The sequence below is a fragment of the Rhinolophus sinicus genome, chromosome 3 (genome assembly GCF_057876585.1).
Source record: "Rhinolophus sinicus isolate RSI-liver-muscle chromosome 3, RSI-T2T, whole genome shotgun sequence".
NCBI lineage: Eukaryota > Metazoa > Chordata > Mammalia > Chiroptera > Rhinolophidae > Rhinolophus > Rhinolophus sinicus.
In genome coordinates this window covers 111574851-111595977 of record NC_142503.1, presented here as the reverse complement: position 1 = coordinate 111595977, position 21127 = coordinate 111574851, and positions in this window count along the sequence as shown.

Here is a 21127-nt window from a genome sequence, read left to right as displayed (position 1 = left end):
TCATAATTTAGGAGGGAGTGTGAAATAGTAGAAAGGTTTCTTCTACTTCTCTGCTTGGTGACCCTGGACTTGTCAAGTGGTTCAACCTTAGTTTCTTCATATGTAAATTGGGAGTAATAAAACTGACTTTTTCAAAAATATCTGAAATTATATATGGGAAACAGTACACACATATTAGGGATTGAGAAATTTCTAACTCCTACTGTTAATGTTGATAATATTGTGGTTAATTTGATCTTCCTACTATTTCAGGTGTGTATATCTCACAGTTAAAATATTTAGTTCCCTTTCACTCATTTAAACAATTATTTACCTAGTAGGCACAACGTGTTATGTATTGTACCAGGTACTCTAGAGAAGACAGGAGGCTACAGAGTCAATGCAAGGGATCCGTAATTCGTTAGTAGAAGTGAGCTCTCTCTGGAGACTGAATAAATAACAACTTCCATATATAAGTACCACTATTTTCCAATATGTGCAATTGCAGTTAATAAAGATGATTAAAGTAGGCATTTTTGAGAGACGTGTTTTGTTTTGTTTTTATCCTTTGTTGATGATCATTAGAGACAAATGCATAACTGAGGAAAAGTTGTATGCATAAGTGTGTGTAAGTGTGTTTATATTCAGGTGAGCAAAGGAGAGAACGAGCACAGGAAAGGAAGTTGATTAGTCATTGTTCCACAAATATAAATTGCGTGCTTATTCTGAACCACACACAGAAAATGCTCCTCCAAGGCTTGGAGATACTTGACAGGAAGAAAAAGAGGTGTGACACAACTCCTGTCTTTAGTTCCCCCCAGTACTCCCTCACGTAGTCCAGACAACCCAGAACAATTCATCTTTCTATCCAGGCCAAAGTCAAATGTATGTGCTAGCAGGTGTTTGTATCCCAGAAATGATCCATTTTGCTGAACAGGAATCATCCTCTGAGTATCCACCTATCCACCTGTATTCAGACTTTGCTTACCATGGGGAGGAGAAACTCAAAAGACCAACCTGTTTTTATACATCTAATGATGAATCTGTTCAATTGTCTTTGAAAATTTTCTATTGAAGTTGCTGTCATTAGGCACTAAAATAGGAATTTTACATTATTTATGAATCCCTATTTATCTTTCAAGGTACTCTGATTTGGTAGAGTATATTTTATAAACTATGCAATAATCTTACCCATTGAGACTTTAAAAAGCTATATAGACAAATATTTTTTTCCCTGACTCATTACTCCCACAAATCATATCTTATGTTTTTCCTCAAATCCACTCAGTTTCCAGTGTCTTCCAGTAATTGTGAGTCTCTACTGAAAGACCTAAATTGTGAGAATAACCCCAATCTTGGCCAATTTACTGCCATTAGACTCATTACATACTGAGTTATACAGATGAAGATGTGAAGATCCAGGATGAATTTATTTGAAAGAAATAATATAGCTTCTCTGAAATTTCCTGTTCTTATATTACTGTTCAGAGAGAACATTACCTAAATCGAGACGTGTAATACATTGTGCAGTTTGCCTAGTTTTGGAGAAAAATGAGCAGATATTTAACGAAGAGATATAACAACAAGTATTTTCAGCTTTTAAATACATATTTACATCTCTGAAAATAACAAAATGTTTTTGATGCACACAACCCACTATCTAAGTAATTTCTAAAATCTTTATGCTATTATTGTTTAATTCCAAAGAATGGAATTTATGTATAGCAATTTCTGTAATTCAGATGAATTATATGGAAAGCACACACACAAACACACACACACACACACACACACACACACACACACATATAAAACAGATTTCTTTTTTTAATTAGTTTCAGGTGTATAAAACAATGTAATAGTTAGACATTTACATCCCTCACAAAGTGATAACCCCCCTCCCCCAATCTACTACCCCTCTTACATGGTATATAGCTGTTACAATTCCATTGGCTCTATCCCCTATGCTGTACTGCAGCTCCTGTGACCATATATATAATTATAGTTGACATTCATTATTATTCAGCTTCAGCTTTAGGTACACACTGCAGTGGTCAGGCATCTACACCGTCCATGACGTGGACTCTAATAAGACAAATGTCTATCAGATACCTTACAAGTATAGTTTTATAAAATTTCCAAAGATCTCTAAAACATTGTGAAAATACAGATTTCACTAGTAATTTCTATTTGCTATAAATGATGTGGAAGAGAAAGTCAGCTCGCGATCTTTGATATCAGATAATTCTATGATTAACAAAAAGCCTCAATTATAGTTTTTTTAACCCAACCTTTTTATAAGTGATAATTTTCAAAATCCTAAAAAACTACATGGAAGCCATCCACATTCATACTGTGCTATCATGTTATTTACTTCTACTCTAATGAGTTTCAATGCATTTTGTATTTTATACTTACTTTTTTCCCCTTTGAAATTGAATACATATTTTTCATAATTGACTTAAAGTGCTTATTGTAGTTTCCTTTATGAATCACTTCTTAAGCATTCATAAATAGTGCGTGAAATGTTTTAGTGATAGGTAAAAGACTCAAAAACTTAAAAAAAGATAAGCTCTTTTTGCTAAAACTAGGAAAACAGGGACATGAAATCTATCTCGTCAAAGAGGAAAGTAGGTTCTTAAAGTACAATAAAAAAAATAGATTTGAAAGTTGTAATCAATGTATTAATCTAGCTAAAAATAATATGTTGCCACAACAAGGATGGGATACCAGAGTGATAAGACAGATAAATAGAAACCAGATAAATAGAAACCAGAGTAATAAGAGCAACAATTTGAAAGTATTTATTCAGTCTACTTGCTGTCCAGGTTTGAGAGATGCTAGTATTATAAACACTATATTATCCTGGGAGGTAATCTCTGTTATGAGACACAAATGGTTCATTGTTCTCATGAACATCTCACCTCCTTTTGCCTCAGATATGTTGTTCACCAAAACAACCTACTCATTTTTTATTTTATTTTTTTTTCTTAGGTTTTATAATTTTAGAAATAATAAAGGGCAGAAGGTGGTCTGTTGTTAGTATTGTGTCTGTTTGGAAATGAATCCTTTAGAGGAGATCATAATTTGCTCTTTAGCAACATATCAGAATCTATCCTCTACCTTCTGGTGTAATATCAACTTGCATCCTATCCCACTCAGTCCAACAAATTTCCTACATTTCCTCTGTAAAACCCAAGTTATCGTACCCATCGTTGCTGCTTTTGATCACCACCATAAAGTGTGATCTCATTCACCTCTGAATTATCACCATATATTCCCCACAACATTAATTCTTTTCTCTATCAATTCTGTGACCGCTAGGGATCTTTCAGTAATAGTCTTCTTCTGTGAAGTTTAATTCTCCAAAATATTTTAAATTCCTCTCTATTTGGAAAGCATAAATCTATCAACTACAGGATACAATCTCTCCTGTATCCCATGTCACCCCAGCTGCCATTTAGATGATATGCTCTATCATCTAAATAAACTAAGCTGCCTTTATGCTTTAAGTATTCTCTACTGATTATGACTTGTGTTTGTTTTAATAGGAAAACTGTGTACATTCTTATTTATCTCTAAATACTGAATATAGACAATTTTGAGTTGTTGCTTTTTTTTACCGTGTTTCCCCAAAAATAAGACCTAGCCAGACCATCAGCTCGAAGGCATCTTTTGGAGAAAAATTAATACAAGACCCAGTCTTATTTTACTATAATATAAGACTGGGTATAATATAATATAATATAATATAATATAATATAATATAATATAATATAATATAATATAATACTGGGTCTTATATTAATTTTTACTCCAAAAGACGCATTAGAACAGACTGTCCGGCTAGGTCTTATTTTCGGGGAAACATGGTATTGCAGTAACAACACTTAACACCAGATGTTCTCTATTAACAAACTTTAAGTGTGCAATACAGTACTGTTAACTCCAGGTACAATGTAGAACAGCAGATCTCTAGAACTGACTCATCTTTTATAATAGAAACTGTATCTCTGTTGAGCAGCAACCCTCCATTTGCCTTTGCCCCGAGTCTCTAGCAATCACCATTCTGTTCTCTGTTTTTATGTGATTGACTATTTAAGATGTACCTAATAAAAGCAGAATCATGCAGTATTTGTTCTTCTGTGACTGACTTTAGGAATAGGAAGGAAAAGTACTATAACATTTGACAAACTGGGTCTCTACCTGGGTGAGCCTTTAACTTGTTGGAGGCCATCTTTCTTCACAATACAGGAATACAATCAAGATGCAATCAATAAGCATGAATTTTTAACTAGCATTTTTAATCCTTTCTGTCCCCACCACTACATATATATATATATATATATATATATATATATATATATATATCATATATATACCATATATATGGTGTATATATATGATATATATATATACACACACACACACATATATATGTATTTATTATTATTATTTCCAGTATCATCAATGAACCGACCAGGCTTTTTCAGTAAAGCTCGAAAAATGTTGTCTATGTTTTGACTACAACAGCAAGTAGCTAAGCATGGTCTTCTCCCCTCCCTCCCGTATTTGTGTATTTTGAGTAGGAACGGGTAAGAAGAAGAAGTACTGTTCTTGTCCCTCAAAATAGCCAGTGGCTTATTTTTATGTCTCTTTCTAGTGTGCTGTATAGAGATACTCCAGTCTCTTGGATCCCCTCAAACCTTTGTTGATGCCAATTCTTTGTTACGTGAGGTGACTCTGCCAAAAATATTTCTCAAAATAGCTTATAGATTTAATCAACATCAAAAAATACCTATAAATACATGAAAACAAACTTTGAAGTCCTGAGACACTAGATATTTGTATAAAAAATATTTTTCAGTATTTAAACTTAATTTCCCAAGGTGGTTTATTTATGTATCCCTGCTTTTGTTCAGTTAACAAATAGCCAACCTTAAAAGTAACAAAGAGGGATATTCCTCTAAGACCTAATTAGCACAGTGCATTTCAAGTTCATTGCTTGGATGCAGCCTTGCCCCTTCGCCAATGACAATAAGCATGGAGTAGAATATTTTAACATCCTGAGGGACATGGTGATATCTCTCTCTATCAGCTGTGGCAATATGTTAAGAGACAAAAAACTGAGAAAAAAAGAAGTTTAAAAGTTGGTAGCCCCTGGCAATATTCATTAAAGACCATGGCACAGAAGTTGAAAAGCTCATCCTGGAGCTACAGTGGCGTTATCACTACAGGGCTTCAGCACTTTCCCAGAAGCGTAACACCGCCAGGCATTCTTTGAATTCCTATTGCCAGCCAAAGCAAAGTACCAAAGGCCAGAGAGAACAAGAAGAATTGATTTGTGGAGCAACCAAAATGACCCCATAATCTTTCCCGACTTGAAATTTTTTAGTGAGTTGTGAAAAGACTCAGGAAAAGGAAATTTGGTAAAAATATCTTTCCTGAGATTCTTCCAAGACACTCACGGTTCATCAAATATCTTAGAGAAATATGTACTCATGGATGCTTAGGAAAAAATAATAAAAAAATATTTTATGTGTGTAATATAACACATTCTGTGCTATGCACCTTAAACGGATAGTTCTACTTAATTCTCACATCAATACGATGAGATAGGTACTATTGTTTCCCCCATTTTACAAGTGATGAAACTGAGGTGGAATGAAATTAAGTAACTTGCTCAAGATTACATAGCTAGTGGATGATAGAAAGGGGACCCAAACCAAGTGTCTAATGCCAAGTCTGGCTTACCTAACTACAATAATTCATTGCCTCAAAATAACTCAAAATACAACAAATCAAACTCTTATCTCTCCCATGTCAATGAGAGACTACTCCTTTCTTTCTGTCAACTGTTCCCTAAAATAACTATTTATGAAAAACCTAAATAAGTGTTTAAAAAGCGTATTTTGTTTGACCACAAAACAACTGACTAATTATATGCATTCCCCTTTGCTCAAGAATATCATTTAATCTTTGGTATTCTCTACAACCACATAATTTCTTACCCACAAATACATTTCTAATTATCCCTTTTTATTTTCCTTCACAAATATAAATAGGCTTTTCTTATTATTACTGTATTTCCTCTCAGGGAATCCTTGGAAACAGTTATGCTCTTTTTGTATTTTAGAATGAACATGGAGTTCATTAACCAAATTGTACACATTTTCTAAGTATAACACTGTGACACCACACCACTGATGAGGTAAGTAAGGAATCCATTTGCTTTGTCAGAAGCTTCATTAATTCTTGTAAAAAGTGGCAGCAGTTCAATAATAAAGGGAGACATTCTAAAGCTTTATCAGGAGATAAATATAAATACTGGATTGAACACTTATGCTCAACCCAATAGGTTAGAACTGAAAAAAAAAAAATTATGACACCACACCTTAGTCTAAGATAGTTAAAGAAATGAAGAGATATAAAATATATCTATGAAATGATCATTTTCTTATTCATTTTCATGTTTCACTTTAGATGTCTTTTTAAAGGATAGCCAAAATACAGTGAACTCATTGTTTGAATTGGATTTTACATGTGTATTTTACCAGTCACTTTTATTATGCAAATTATTTTCTTCAAAAAGGTATGAATGATTTAGCCTGACTCCCCTTACGAAGCTATTTTAAATTTATCAAGGATTTATAATTGAAAAGAGCAAGTATTTAGGTCACTGCTAGGCATATTTTAACAACAGCATTATCTTGCCACCAAGTGGTAGTTTCTGAATTGCATTGCAGGAGTTGTATTTTCACAAGTATGTCTTTTATATCATCTTTGATATTTGCTAAAATTCATCAAACCCACTGTGGAAATGATAATAGAAATAGGGAAAAATATATGCTTTTCAAAAAATATTTGAGCGGTATTTATGATAGAAGAACTTGGTATTTGTACTTCCCACGTTGTTGGATCGATTTGAATTCCCTCATTTTAAAGTATCCTAGATAAAGAGAAGGTGATTAGATGTAAGTACTCTGAGCTTCATGAAGGACTTTGAATTTGAAGGCATGGTATCATCCTTTAATCTCTGTTAAGGGTTGAATTCTCTTCCCCCTGCCTCTCCCCCCCCCAAAATATGCTGAAGTCTTAACCTCCAGTATTTTAGAATGTAACCTTATTTGGAAATAGTCATTGCAGATTAAATTACTTAAAATGAAGTCATATTGGAATAGAATGATCCCATAATCCCATATGACTCGTGTTCTTATGAGAGGAGGGGAATTTGGACATTCAGAAAGGGAAGATATGGAAGGTCACAGTGGGGAAATGACCCTGTGACAACAGAGATTGGAGGGACACGTCTACAAACCCAGGAACGTCAAGGATTGCTAGTTTTGGAGAGCCTAATGACACTGTGTTTTGGGACTTCTAACTTCCAGACCTGGGAGAAAACACATTTGTTATTTTAAGCCACCCACTTTGCTGTACCTTGTAGCAGCCTTAAAACACTAATATAATTTCCATTTCAAAATTATAATATTTGTGCTAGATAACTAGTTAGAAATCAATGCTAAGAAGACCAAGATTTATAGAATATTTAACTGAGCCCACAAGATGAGAAATGTCCTTACTGAATTGATAGTTCATACACTATCTAGGGATAAAAAGCAACACAGGTTCAGAGAAGTGAAGTCAGGGTGGAGCTGAGAATGAACAAACAACAAAAAACAAGAAAACAATGGCAGTGACTATCTATGTTGGCTAATTCGCTTTATTCAAAGGAAAAATGAACTTCTCGCATCTTTATTACAAGAGGTAGTTTTCCAAATTGGAGTTAGGTTTCTACCCTCCCACAGAGATTGACGGAGATGCTATGTTTGTTGATGATGACAATTCCAAGAGAAGGTTTTTAGGTCTGTGAGAAAGACAGTTTTGGTTTGTAAACTGGCAAGAGGCTTTTTAAATGATTTTTATCTCATAGTGGCAGAGAAAACAATTTACAAGTTTCCTAAATAAATGCTCTGAGAAAAAGGAGGTCCTCTGGGATTAGGCCTGGGTGAGAGGGCAATTAGGGCCCCAGAGGCATAAAGAAGATTTTTAAAGTTTAGTCAAGCAGAAAGATATGTTAAGGCCTTCTTGGTCATGTCTTATGTTACCAGAGAGTAAGCCCTTCTCTGTGCAATATCCAGGTTCTTGGTGTCTCAAGCAAAGAATTGAACGAGATACTGAGGTAAAGTAGAGAAAAATCAGTTTATTAGAAGAAAAAGTACACTCCAAAAGGTTTGGAGCAGCCCCGAGCAAAAGCAAGGCTCAAAAAGGCTAGATCACAAGAGCCTGGGGGTTTTATCTGAGATGGGCTGTTCCTTTCTGGGTGTGGGATAATTTGATTGATACCTGTGATTGACAAGGGACTATTACTTTATATCTTCAGATTGCGCATGTTCTCTGCAGTTTGAAATTGTTAACTACAAGCTGATTGGCCCTTTCCTGTAGCTGGGCTGATAGTTTTGGCAGGCTTTGCAGCTTGAATGGCTTTGGTACAAGCTGAATGGCTCTCCACCTCCACACATGAGCTGACAGTCCTGGCATACTCTGCAGCTTGAATCTACCTTGTTAGCCATTAAAGTTATCTCCTCTGGCCCTGCCATGGTCTCTGCCCCAATCTCCTCCACCGTGGCCATGTCTCTGACTGCCCGTGGTTTTTCTATCTCACTTATGCTTAACTCTTTCAAACCTGATAGAAGCTATAAATATCATTCTCAAGATCTTCCTCGCCCTCAAGTTTAATCCGAAAATCTATGGTTTTTATTTCCCAAATGTTTACCTTATCTTTCTTCTTCAGACTCTGCCCACATTCTCTATTACTGGGGAAGCTTGCTCTCGTGCTCAGGTCTGGACCACGATCATAGCCTCTTTATTATTCTCTGTTAGTCTATCATTCTTCTCATCACTGTAACCAGTTTAGAATTTAAGCCTGATTCTGTCATTTGGCTGCTTAAATTCTGTCACTAATCTGTCACTGTCAAGAGTACAAAATCAAAGCTTTGAGGAATTTCATGAACTTGGCTAATTGGAATATTTGTCCCCACTCCTTGCAAGACAAATGCCATCATCTGTGTAAAAGAAAAGCAACTTGGTAGAGACTAACTTGACAGAATATCACATTTTTATTATTAAATCCCTACTGGTAACTAACTTTAAGACATACAAGTCATACACCTCTGGTAACAAAACAATGTGATCAATCAATTGAAGTTAAATTAGAGAACTCCTGGGTTTATTTTGGCAAAGGGGATTAGCAGCACAAATGTTTCCTTCTTTCGTCTTTTGCCCCTTGGTTAAAAAGGCCCCCGAAGACATTTTTCTTCAGGAAGGCAATAGAGATTATACAATTATTTCAGGGACTTTACTTCCTTTTTCTGAAAATGTTTGTGTGTGTGTGTGTGTGTGTGTGTGTGTGTGTGTGTGTGTGTGTGAGGGGGTGGGGGTGGGGGATCAGAGATTCACAAGGCTATTATTCCCTCAGGCAGTTTTTCTTGGGTTCCAATGACCTAGGCCATTAAAGATGTTATTTTTACTATTGATTGTGGTTATTTGTGTGATAATTTTTTATAAGAGAATGGAAGAAAGAATAAAGTCCATAACCCTCACTTGCTAAGATACCTACTCAGGAGCGATGCTAAGATCTCATGGGTAAATTTTCTTTAACCTTGTTAATATCAATTTGGTATAGCTTGTCTATAGAAGTTACTTTAAAATATGATGGCACAGCAATATTTGACCTTGAGAAGATTTTGTAAAGAGGGAAAATAATACGCAAAGCTATATATGGAATCACACCATAGAATAGAAAAAAATCGCAATTACACATCTCTCAGAAGCTCAATTTTCTATCCCAGTTAATATTAAAAGGAATTTTAAATTTAGAATGCAGAAGCACCACATGTTTCCAATGTTACAATTGTATGAGAACGGTGTTAACATATTTTTAAATCATTGCCAATTAAAACGTAATAAAGAAGTCTAAGCAATTGATAACTTTAACAACCAGGAAAATAGTAATTATTCTAGTCTCATACAATAGTTTTAACAGCATCTCCAGGGGCCATTAATGCCTCTGACAAGTATAGCAATTTTGAATCAAATATTAAAGTTCTCACTGTAACTTTAGAATAGGCAGGGATTTTTGTGTTTGTCTGTTTGGTGTGTGTGTCTGCGTTTTACTTTCTCAGGAAAATTTTTATTCTTTTTTAGTACAGCCCACTTAAGGTTAGTAATGTTTGTAAAAGCCATTTTCCACAAAATATATGGCTCCTAATATGTGTATTATAAAGAAATAACAGTAAAAACTTTATGGCAGCATGTAAATATAGCTACAATAATAATGTTTTGATTTAGCACGTGATAATATCCTTTAAGAATAAATAATACAAATATTTTATATGCATATAGGATATCATGCAAAATTTTCTCATATTTTCCCATTTGAAAGCTTGTATTTTACCAGTTGGATATATTTAAAAACTATACAGGACAATTAAGAAACTTGATGAAAATTACATACAAAATTAGGGTCACAGTTTTTTTCTAATATTTTACTAATTGATTATTTGATATAAAATATTAACTTCCTAAATCAATTTGAGGTAACAAAAATACAATCTAAAAATGAAATATAAGCAAGACCTATGTAAGTTAGTATATAAATTACATGTTGTAGTCTTATTAATTTGCTATAAGTGGACTGCAGATTCAGCTTTGACTATGCAAGTAGTAACACAAAGATGAGAACATGATCAATTATAAATAACCCATTTCTCAGCAGAAGCAACACTATTCCTAGAACAGATATCAGAGGGAAATTTCTCCTTAATGAAAGATGCAATAAACAATACTGTTCAAGTATTTAATAATGAGTTTTATAGGGTTGTTTCTGACAGTAAAAATAGTAATAAGAACTTAACAAGCATTTTTATGTGCCAAGCATTGTCTCAAGTTCTTTATATACTTTTGCTCAATTAATTCCTGTGGTAATTTTATGGAATAACTAGTATGACTATTTCCATTTAGCAGATGAGGGAACTAAAAGTCAGAGAGGTTAAGTAACCTCCCCAGAGTCACACAGTTGGTAGATGGTAGAACTCAAATAATTAACTCAGGAGCTCTAAATTTGTTTTACTTACAACTACATCAATTACTTCCTGACCTGAAATGGCATAAAGCTAAAATACTGTTACTGAATGGAAGAAACACTATTTATCAGCTGGTAACATAATTAACCCATTCAATTAACACTTTTTTTTGTCTTACCTTTGTCAGACACTGAATTAATCCTAGAGATACTATGTAGAATAGCAATTTCAGGGACCCATTTGCTTATGCAGGACATCTGAAAGAATTTTAAAAAGACCCTGATAATTTACTGCAAAACTGTACCCCATCTGAGTAGAAATTGACAGAAAGAGTAAATGGTTTAGTAAACAGTGGAACGGTAAATCCTACCTAAACATCCACTCTTGGATGGACCCTTTGTTCAGCACACAAACTGCAAAATCCTGCTGAAAGGCCGGAGGAAAACAGAAGCATTGTGTTCACCAAGCTCTAGTCTAATGAAAAATACAAATAATTAAAAGAGTGAAAACAGAAAGTGGAATAATGATTATAATCAGGGAAGACCTGTGCTATATGAGTTACATTGTAAGAGCACATGCTTAATATACTGAGACTTGGGCGGAGACTAGTAAAAAGGTTCAGTAAAAAAGATAGGAGTGTCAGCATTTGCACAGGTTGACAGGAAAAATAAAGCATCGATAGTGGGGATTTCAGAAAAAGAGAAAAAAAAATCAGTATGAAAAGCTAAATGTAGTAAGGAGGGGGATGGGAAAGATAACTGATTTGACTTTATTTTAAAAGAGAATGGAAATTTGATGATGTTTAAACCTAAAATTGATTTATATTTACAATACTACTATAAACTATTAGCTTCTTATGAAATATTATCATGCCTTAGACAGGTTAGTGAGACAGTATGAAAAACAAACAAACAAACGAGTAACACTAAGAGGCTATCTGAGCTGTATATCACATTCTCATCATACTAATAAAACACATAAATGCACTCAAAGTGGCAATTTAAAAAAACTTATAACAGCAAAAATAAGCAAGTGCTTAATGAAGTTCAGTGTGGATTGTAGTGTCATAAGAGTTGATCCTCTGTAGTGGGATTATTAGTACATGTTGAGGCAAGAAGCTAGAGAATAATTTAAAATTATTTCTTCATGGAAGGAGATGTCCCCACAATTGGTAGATTTCACTAAGTGCCATCATGAGAGATACCTGACTTTTAAGTTTGAACACTCTGATTCCCTCATGGGACAGAAGTTGTGGCTAATGATTTCCTCAAAAACAAACAAACAAATATTTTTTTCCCCAGGAAACATAAAACATAGCAAATCATATATGGCCTTTATTATGATGAGGTACATTCCCTCCATACCTGCTTTGTTGGCATTTTTTCTTTTTAATCATAAATGGATGTTGACTTTCGTCAAATGCTTTTTCTGCATCTCTTGAGGTAATCCTTTATTTGCTAATGTGGTGTATCATATTGACTGATTTGCTAATGTTGAAGCATTCTTGCATCCTGGAATGAATCCCATTTGATCATGGTGTATGAACCTTTTAATACATTGTTGAATTTGGTTTGCTAATATTTTGTTGAGGATGTTTATATCTATTTTCATCAAGAATATTATTCTGTAATTTTCTTGTGGCTTCCTTGTCTGGTTTTGAAAATCAGTTTTGAAGAGTTCCCTCCTCTTCTATATTTGCAAGAGTTTGAAAAGGATTGCTATTAATTCTTTTTTGAATGCTTAGTACAACTCATCAGTGAAGTCATCTGGTCCTGGTGTTTTGTTTGTTGGGAGGTTTTTGATTACTGATTCAATCTCCTTACTAGTAATTGGTCTGTTCAGATTTTCTATTTTATCATTGGTAAGTTGTATGTTTTTAGGAATTTATCCATTTCTCTGGTTGTCCAATTTGTTGTGTATATAATTATTCAAAGTAGTCTCTTATGATCCTTGAGTATCCTTATGATACTGTTGAGTTACCATCACACTCAACAGTAAAAAGCTAAAAGCTTTTTTTCAAAGATAAGGAAAAAGACAGAATGCTTACTCTTACCACTTTTATTCAACATAGTATTGGAAGTCCAAGCCCAAGCAATTGGGCAAGAAGAAAATGAAATGAAAGTTATCAAGATTAGAAACAAAGAAGTAAAACTGTGTTTCTGTGGTAGCAGTTATAACACCTCATCTTTCATTTCTGATTTTATTTCTTTGTCCTCTCTCTTTTTTTGTTGGTGAGACTAGATAAAAGTTTGTCAATTTTGTTTATTTTTTTAAAGAAACAGCTCTTAGTTTTATTGATATTCTTGCTTGTCTATTTAGTCTCTATTTCACTTTCTTATACGCTAATCTTTATTTCTGTTCTTCTACTAACTTTGGGCTTCATTTGTACTTCTTTTCCTAATTCCTTGAGGTATAAAATTAAGTTGTTTATTTGTGACTTCTAGTTTCTTGAGGTAGGTATTTATTGCTACCTTCAGACTGTTTGTGATGCATAACATAAATTTTGCTGTGTTTCATTTCCATTTTTGTTTGTCTCACAGTATTTTAGAGTTCTCTTTTGACTTCTTCTTTGACCCATTGGTTGTTCAGTAGCATGTTGTTTAATCTCCACATAGTCGTAAAATTTCCAGTTTTCTTCATGTGATTAATTTGCAGTGGTATAACCACGGTGGTATAACCATTGTGGTCAGAAAAGATGCTTGATATTAGATGCCTGTGGTTGGCCATATATGAGAAGCCCATAGTTACCATCATACTCAACAGTAAAAAGCTAAAAGCTTTTTTTCGAAGATAAGGAAAGAGACAGAATGCTTACTCTTACCACTTTTATTCAACATAGTATTGGAAGTCCAAACCCAAGCAATTGGGCAAGAAGAAAATGAAATGAAAGTTATCAAGATTAGAAACAAAGAAGTAAAATTGTCATTATTTGCAGATGATGTAATATTGTATATGGAAAACCGTAAAGCCTCCATCAAAAAACTGTTAGAACTAACCAACAAATTCAGTACATTTGCAGGATACAAAGTCAATACATGATAACCTGTTGTGTTTCTATCTACTAATAATGAACTATCAGAAAGAGAAATTAAGAAAACAATGTCCAAAAGAATAACATATCTAGGAATAAATTTAACCAAGGAGGTGAAAGATCTATATATTAAAAACTACAAGACACTAAAGAAAGGAATTGAAGATACAACAAATGTAAAGATATTCTGTACTCATGGATTGGAAGAATTAAACTGTTAAATTGCCTGTACTACACAAAACAATCTACAGATTCCTCAAATGTCTGTTGGACTGCAGTTCCAGAAGAGAGCACATATTTTATCTAATTTAGGTAACTACTTCCACTTTAAGTTTCACCTCTTAGTTTTTAAAAATGTACACAAATCAAAAAAGTGGAGGAAAAGAAAGTAAAGGATTAACTGGTCATTTGTATGTCCAAAATGTTTTCACTAGAAATGGAGAATTCAGTTACACTAAGTATTCAAGGGAGGACCCCTGACTAGGCAACACAATCCTGGTTTTGATTCCTGGCTTCATGACTCAATTACTTGCGTGTTCGCTGGTAAGTTACTGCAACTTATTCAACCTCAGCTTAATATTTGTGAAGAGGGAATGAGACTCACTTCCAAAAATTTTATTGAGGATTATATAGCATAACATCTTAAGTGCCCAGAATTGAGCTTAACATAGAGAACACACTTATGAGATGGTAGATATTGCTAAATATTTCAAATTCCCCCTCCTTTACTCTCCACTCTTCCATGTCATGTTACCTTAATGCCTTACGGTAGAACTGTTTTGCACTATGGCAAAATTTTCTGACGTAGCCCTTTGCAAAAGAACTGTTAGGTGTGCAAATTTACTTTTCAGTCCATTTAAGCATTGAACTATTATGTATCGTCAGGCAGTTTTCTTGAATTAGACAGTTTACTCCTTATATAAGGTGCCGATGACCAAAACAGTCTTAGCAGGGGCAAACCACATTCTTGCCTGACTGTTAAGTATACACAGCAAACCCAAGAAATTCATTTCTACCTATAAATTTGGGTTCATTCCCTTTACTTGAAGTCAACTCAAATCTTTTAACTTTCCTAATCTATCAGCAGTGACCTGGAAAGTCAAAGAACAGGTAATAAGCTAGTTTCGTGGAAGGGTTAGGTAGACATCTACACATGAACTTCAAACTTTACTGGCAGGCTTGTCACTCCATATTAAACGAAATCTATTATCAAGTATGAAACTCCAGGTATAGCCTTGATTGTACAATCAATGTGTCCAATTATTTCATAGTACAAAGGAGGACAATTTATTATTAAACATGTGTAAATATCTATACAGCCATTAAAAATAAAGAGCGTAGGTAAAAGCATTTTTTCTTAATCCTGCATGTTTGGCAAGAGCAAGATATCATTTTTTTAAAATGTTTTATTATGGTTTACAAAATGAGAATCTACTGAAATGAGAGGTATAGATCAAGAAGAAAGAGAAAAGTCTGTTTTATAGATGTATCAGATATTAAATTTTTAAGAATCTAATCATAATACATTTTTAAAAAACACATATTTCTTTTCTCATATCAGTTTACTCAGTCCTACATAATTAATTCTTATTCTGTCACCTATTACTCCAAATGACAATGGTTTATTAAAAAATACAGCAAAATACAATTGGAAGGATTTTTTTTAACTGTTTGAGGAGTGAGAATATTCTATCACTTGTTTGTCCTTTTAAAAATAATTACAGACAAGACAAATTCAGCAGAAAAGCACCTAAAGTTATTCTAGTATGATTGAAAAGTTTTCATACCTGGCAGATTACACACTAGCTCTCCTTAAGAGCAAACTTCATACTCCAAAACCAATTTATCATTTTAATAAAGAGAAAACAAAATTCTAGTCTTGCAGTAATATAACAATTGGAAGCAAAGAACTCAGAAGACTTAAGTTTTCTTTTGAATAACTTAATCCAAAAAGAGCCAACTTTGTCAAAATTTTAGCACATTTCATTGTTTTTTCACTCATTATCTGCAGGTATTTAAACTAAAAGACATCAAGTTCACTTTCCCTCAAATGTTCTATCACTCTCTGTATATCTGCAAATTGATGTTTTAATATCTTCTTTCACCTTCTGATACAACCACACATTTTGACTTTAAGCTATTAGTCCCTTTTCCCTTTAATAATGGGAAACTACGATACTGAGCAAAATACACACACACACACACACACACATACACACACACACACGCAATCTTCAATACATATTTGCATTTCTTTAATATCATTGTTTTTTTACAGTCTTGATCATCCATGTTAATTATAATTGAAACTGAAATAATTTCTCTACAGACATGCAAAAATTGGAAGAAGGGTTATTATATATGTTATACATAAGACCAGAACAGCTCACAAATATTTACTGTATGTTTCCCTACAGTCACACATACCTATTTATATGCCTTAAAGGAAAAAATACAGTATCTATACTGTATGTTTTCTATTGCTGCATAATGGATTACTACTATCTTTCCAGCTTAAAGTAACACAGATTTATTATCTCAGTTTTCCTGACTCAGGAGTCAAAGCACGGCTTAGTTGAGTTCCCTGCTCAGTTTCTCCAGGCTGAAATCAAGGTGTCTGGTTGGCCAGCACTATAATTTTAACTGAAGTTTAGGGCTTCTAAACTCCAGCCCACTGTTTGTGTGAGTAAGTTCCTTATAAGTGTAGGACTGAGGTCCCATTTTCTTTCTGGCTGTTGCTTAGGGGTCACTATTAGCTCCCAGAAACTGCCCTCAGGCCTTAGCCACATGGTTCTCATATATGTCATCTTAACATCTTTAAAGCCAGTGGAAGAATCTCTCCTTTGCTGCTCTGTTGTAAAATGGTATTTCCGTGGGCAATTGATGGCTGGGACTTCCTATTTGGCCATCTTGATAACATCACAAGTTCAAGGACTTTATTATTAACTAGGTTTTTCTATGAAAAAACAAACCCAATCCTTAAATTTTAAACATATACTTTTATTATAGTCTACATACAATTTTCAAAAATAGGAAGTGTGCTATCAGCTTTTGTGAGAAGGCATTTTTCTGAAAAGTCTGATACAGTTAAACTATTTTTTTTTTGGTATACTCAAATTAGATTCTATTAGATTTATACGAGCAGTTCGATCTGATTTATTTAAGCATTTATTCTTTATTAGCCAATCAAAATAGGAACTTCTTTAAAGTTAAGAAACTTCATAATCGAATTTGTTATATCCTAGGAAAAGATTTCACACTAATATTAATGGAAGAAAAACTAAGCCTCTTGTCTTTTACAGATAAAATGCCTAAAACCATAGCAAGTCTGCAACTTGCATTTTACAACTTTATCCATACATGAAATAAAATATAGGCACAGAAAGATATGAAAACAACTCCTGAGAGGTTAAATGGAACAAACAAAAAACCTGTAAAGTAGGCAGACCTCTAAGAAAGTATAATTTCTTACCCTAAAATACTCATGTACACATGTTTTCTTCTTTCTTCAGTTAAGACATATTTTCTCCCCCACTTACTTTCTGATACTAAGCTCTCCAAGCTATGAAATTCCTTGAACAGAAGAAACACTAAGACATCTGAATTTCATTATTTGCTTTCAGGTTCTGAAGCTTTCACAGATTTTTATTAATAATTGAAACTGTGGCATCCCAGACAGTACACCAGTTTCAAATTTAAAAAGACAGGTGTCCAACCAGAACCAGATGAACAAGGTTCTCACTCTGGAGGCAAAACTGCCACCCTGAACTCTAAGACCAAGCCAGACAGATATTTCAGACTCCTACTTGATAGATTAAACAGAATAATGAGGCATTAACTGTCTTTCACCAACTTTCAGTCATCACTTATAGGTTTATTTTCTAATTTTTGTAAGGAAAACACCTTAGGTCATTAGATATCAACATATGACCGCTGTGAAAATACGGCCATTCTACAATTCAGCAAAAACTCACAGATCTGGAAGGTCAGGGATTTCAAAGTTGTACTTGAGATTTCTTGAACCATGAGCAGTTTTTCCAGTCCAATGAGTATAACGTATAAGTGGGACTTCCATAAGTGTGAGTTATAATTTTCAAAATGTTAAAAACATAATGCTCAAACAAATACAACACATGTATCAAAATTTAATTTACATAATGAGGGAAACAGCAGGCTGCAAAGCGAGTTCAGAGATTTGAGAACTAACATTTTATATAGCAGTGAAGAAAATGAAATGAGATATGTAAATTACAAACAAATGATTTTTGAAAAGCTTTTGGGGTTAGCCTCTCATTAATGAACAGAAGAAAAAAATCACACTTATTTGGTTTCATAGAATTATAAACTATGCAAACCCCAATCAATTGTTTAAAGTTACATTCTTCCAAAGTATCAGAAAGCCTCACTCACTCAGGCAGCCTTGTTAGAAAATACCCTAGCAAGGTCTTTAAGGATTACACAGTCATTTTTTTCCTTATTCTCAAATTTAGAAAATTTTTATTAACATACAAGTGGGTATGTTTCCTTTTACTATAACAAAATATGCATATATTTTGGATATATATATCCAAAAAAGTGTAGACACATTTTAAGAGATGTTATCTATCTATCATCTATCTATCTATCTATCTATCTATCTATCTATCTATCTATCTATCTATCTATCTATCTATCCATCACAGCCACATGCACAGAAAGACATACATGATAAAAATTTAATAAGAACCCATTAATTCACAACCCAGGTTAAGTACCAGGAAATGGCAAAATAACCATATTTTTCAGTCCTGTTTATCACTGATTCCAACTCTTTCTCTCTTTTCAGCCAGAGGAAACCATTTACAAGAATGGTATGTGAATAATTTGTGGTTATAGTTTTTGTACAAATCTACACGTGCCCAGCCAAATACTATTTAGTTTTGCATGATTTACTCTTTATATTTAGTGGTATCATATTGGTTATTTTCTTCTCTGATTGAATAGGAAATATATCCATTTTGATGCATGTAACTGTATTTCATTAATGTTCACTATATGAACATGTTGTGATTTATTTATCCATTTTCCTATTGATGGAAACAAATTGTTTACAGCTCATTGATATTATAAACAGAATTACTTGGACATATTGGAGGTGTTACCTAGTACATATATCTACTGAGTATCTATCAAGAAGTACAGATCATAGGTTGTTTACTTTCTCAATTTTATAAGATAATATAAAAATGGTGATCAAAATGATTGCACTTTTTTTATTCTCAAAGAGAGATTTTAAGCATTGCTCTTTTTAAAAAAATTTATTCCACATTCTCATGGGATAATCTTGTTGTATAACATACTCGTATATAGAAGAAAATATATGGAAATGTCAATGTTCTTCAACCAATGCCCACTAGGAAAGCACCTGCAGTTAAAGACCTTTACTCTATTATTATTTGCAATGATGGAGAACCCAGCACTGGGAACCATGGAGTGCCTTACTAAGAGGATGTTTAAAAAACTGTATTACAGTATTTAGTCTCTGCCTGGAAAATATGTGAAAGGTATTAAAGAAGTAGTGGCTCATTCTTGATTGGGTGCTGTCTAAAAGTGGGACAACTGTATGGTTAGGCATCTCAATAAATCTTTTCTGCAGGAGGGAAGACCAGTGTGAGAATAGAGCTGTAATTGGTAAAGCCATTTAGTGAGAATGAGGGATGTGTAGTGTTTTGTGAATTGCCTAGTGACCTTGTTTTTGTCTCATTTTATCATGGTCTCAGAGTAACCTCATATAGACATTCTGTCACATTGTTATGTTCAATAGAACAAAATGATTTAGCAGTAAGCATTAAATCATTCTGTAATAACATCAAGTCTTAGCTATAAACATCAGATTAGTTTCTGGACATAAGGGGATGCTTTTTATTTTCCTTTTTTCAGCAAAAATACCACAAAGACTAGGGAGAGATAAATGGAAGTATATAGTTATGAGGTTCTTATATTAAACATTATATAAAACAAATATATCACTTGAAGATAAAGTGTGATAAGTTAAAAACGTATATAAATCCTAAAGCAAACATTTAAAGAATACAACTAATAAGCAAAAATGAGATAAAATGGGATTGTTAAAAAAAATATTTAATTTGTCTAAAATAAGGTAGAAAATGAAGAAAAATGTTCTCACTAATGGGTACACACAGCAAAGAGAGAGCAAAATGATAGATGTGAACCCAAGATTATCAATAAGCAAAACTAAGTAAATGAGCTAAATACTCAGTTTAAGAGACAGAACTTGTCTTAGTATATGTAATAAAAAGCAAGGCCCAACTACATGCTGCCTACAAGAATACCATGTTTAATATACAATTAGAAAAAAATTAAAAGTAAAATAATCAAAAAGATGTACTGTGCTATATCTTTAAAAAGAAAATAGGGATGGTTCTATTAATATTAAAGCAGATTTCAGAGCAAAGGATAAAGAGAATAATTGCACAATTACAAGAGGTTCAATTCATCAAAAACACAAACAAAACACAATCCTAGATGTTTCTGCATCTAATAAGAAAAAGTCAAAACACTTAAGCACAAATTGATAAAATTGAAAGGATAAATAGATAAATCTACAGTACTACTTGCAGATTTCAACACTCCTTTCTCAAAACTAGAGCGAACAGACAGAAAAACCAGTAAGGATTGAAAAAATTGAACAACACTATTAAACAAGTTAATCAAATTGATATTTATAGGGTACTTCACTCTTTTCAGTACACATAAAACATTTATCAAAAACATTCACTATATTTTATGCCATAAGACAAAGCTCAATAAATTCAAAAGGACTCAAACAGTACAAAGTAAGTTCTGTGATCATGAAGGAATTAATTTAAAAATCAATAACTGAAAGATAGTTTCATGTATTTGGAAATTAAATAGCATACTTCTAAATAACACATGGGTAAAATTTCTGGTCAAGATGGTGGTAAAGTAGGTAAATGCTGTGCTTATCTTCTTTCAGGACCACAAAAAAATTACAACTAAACCACAGAACAACCAT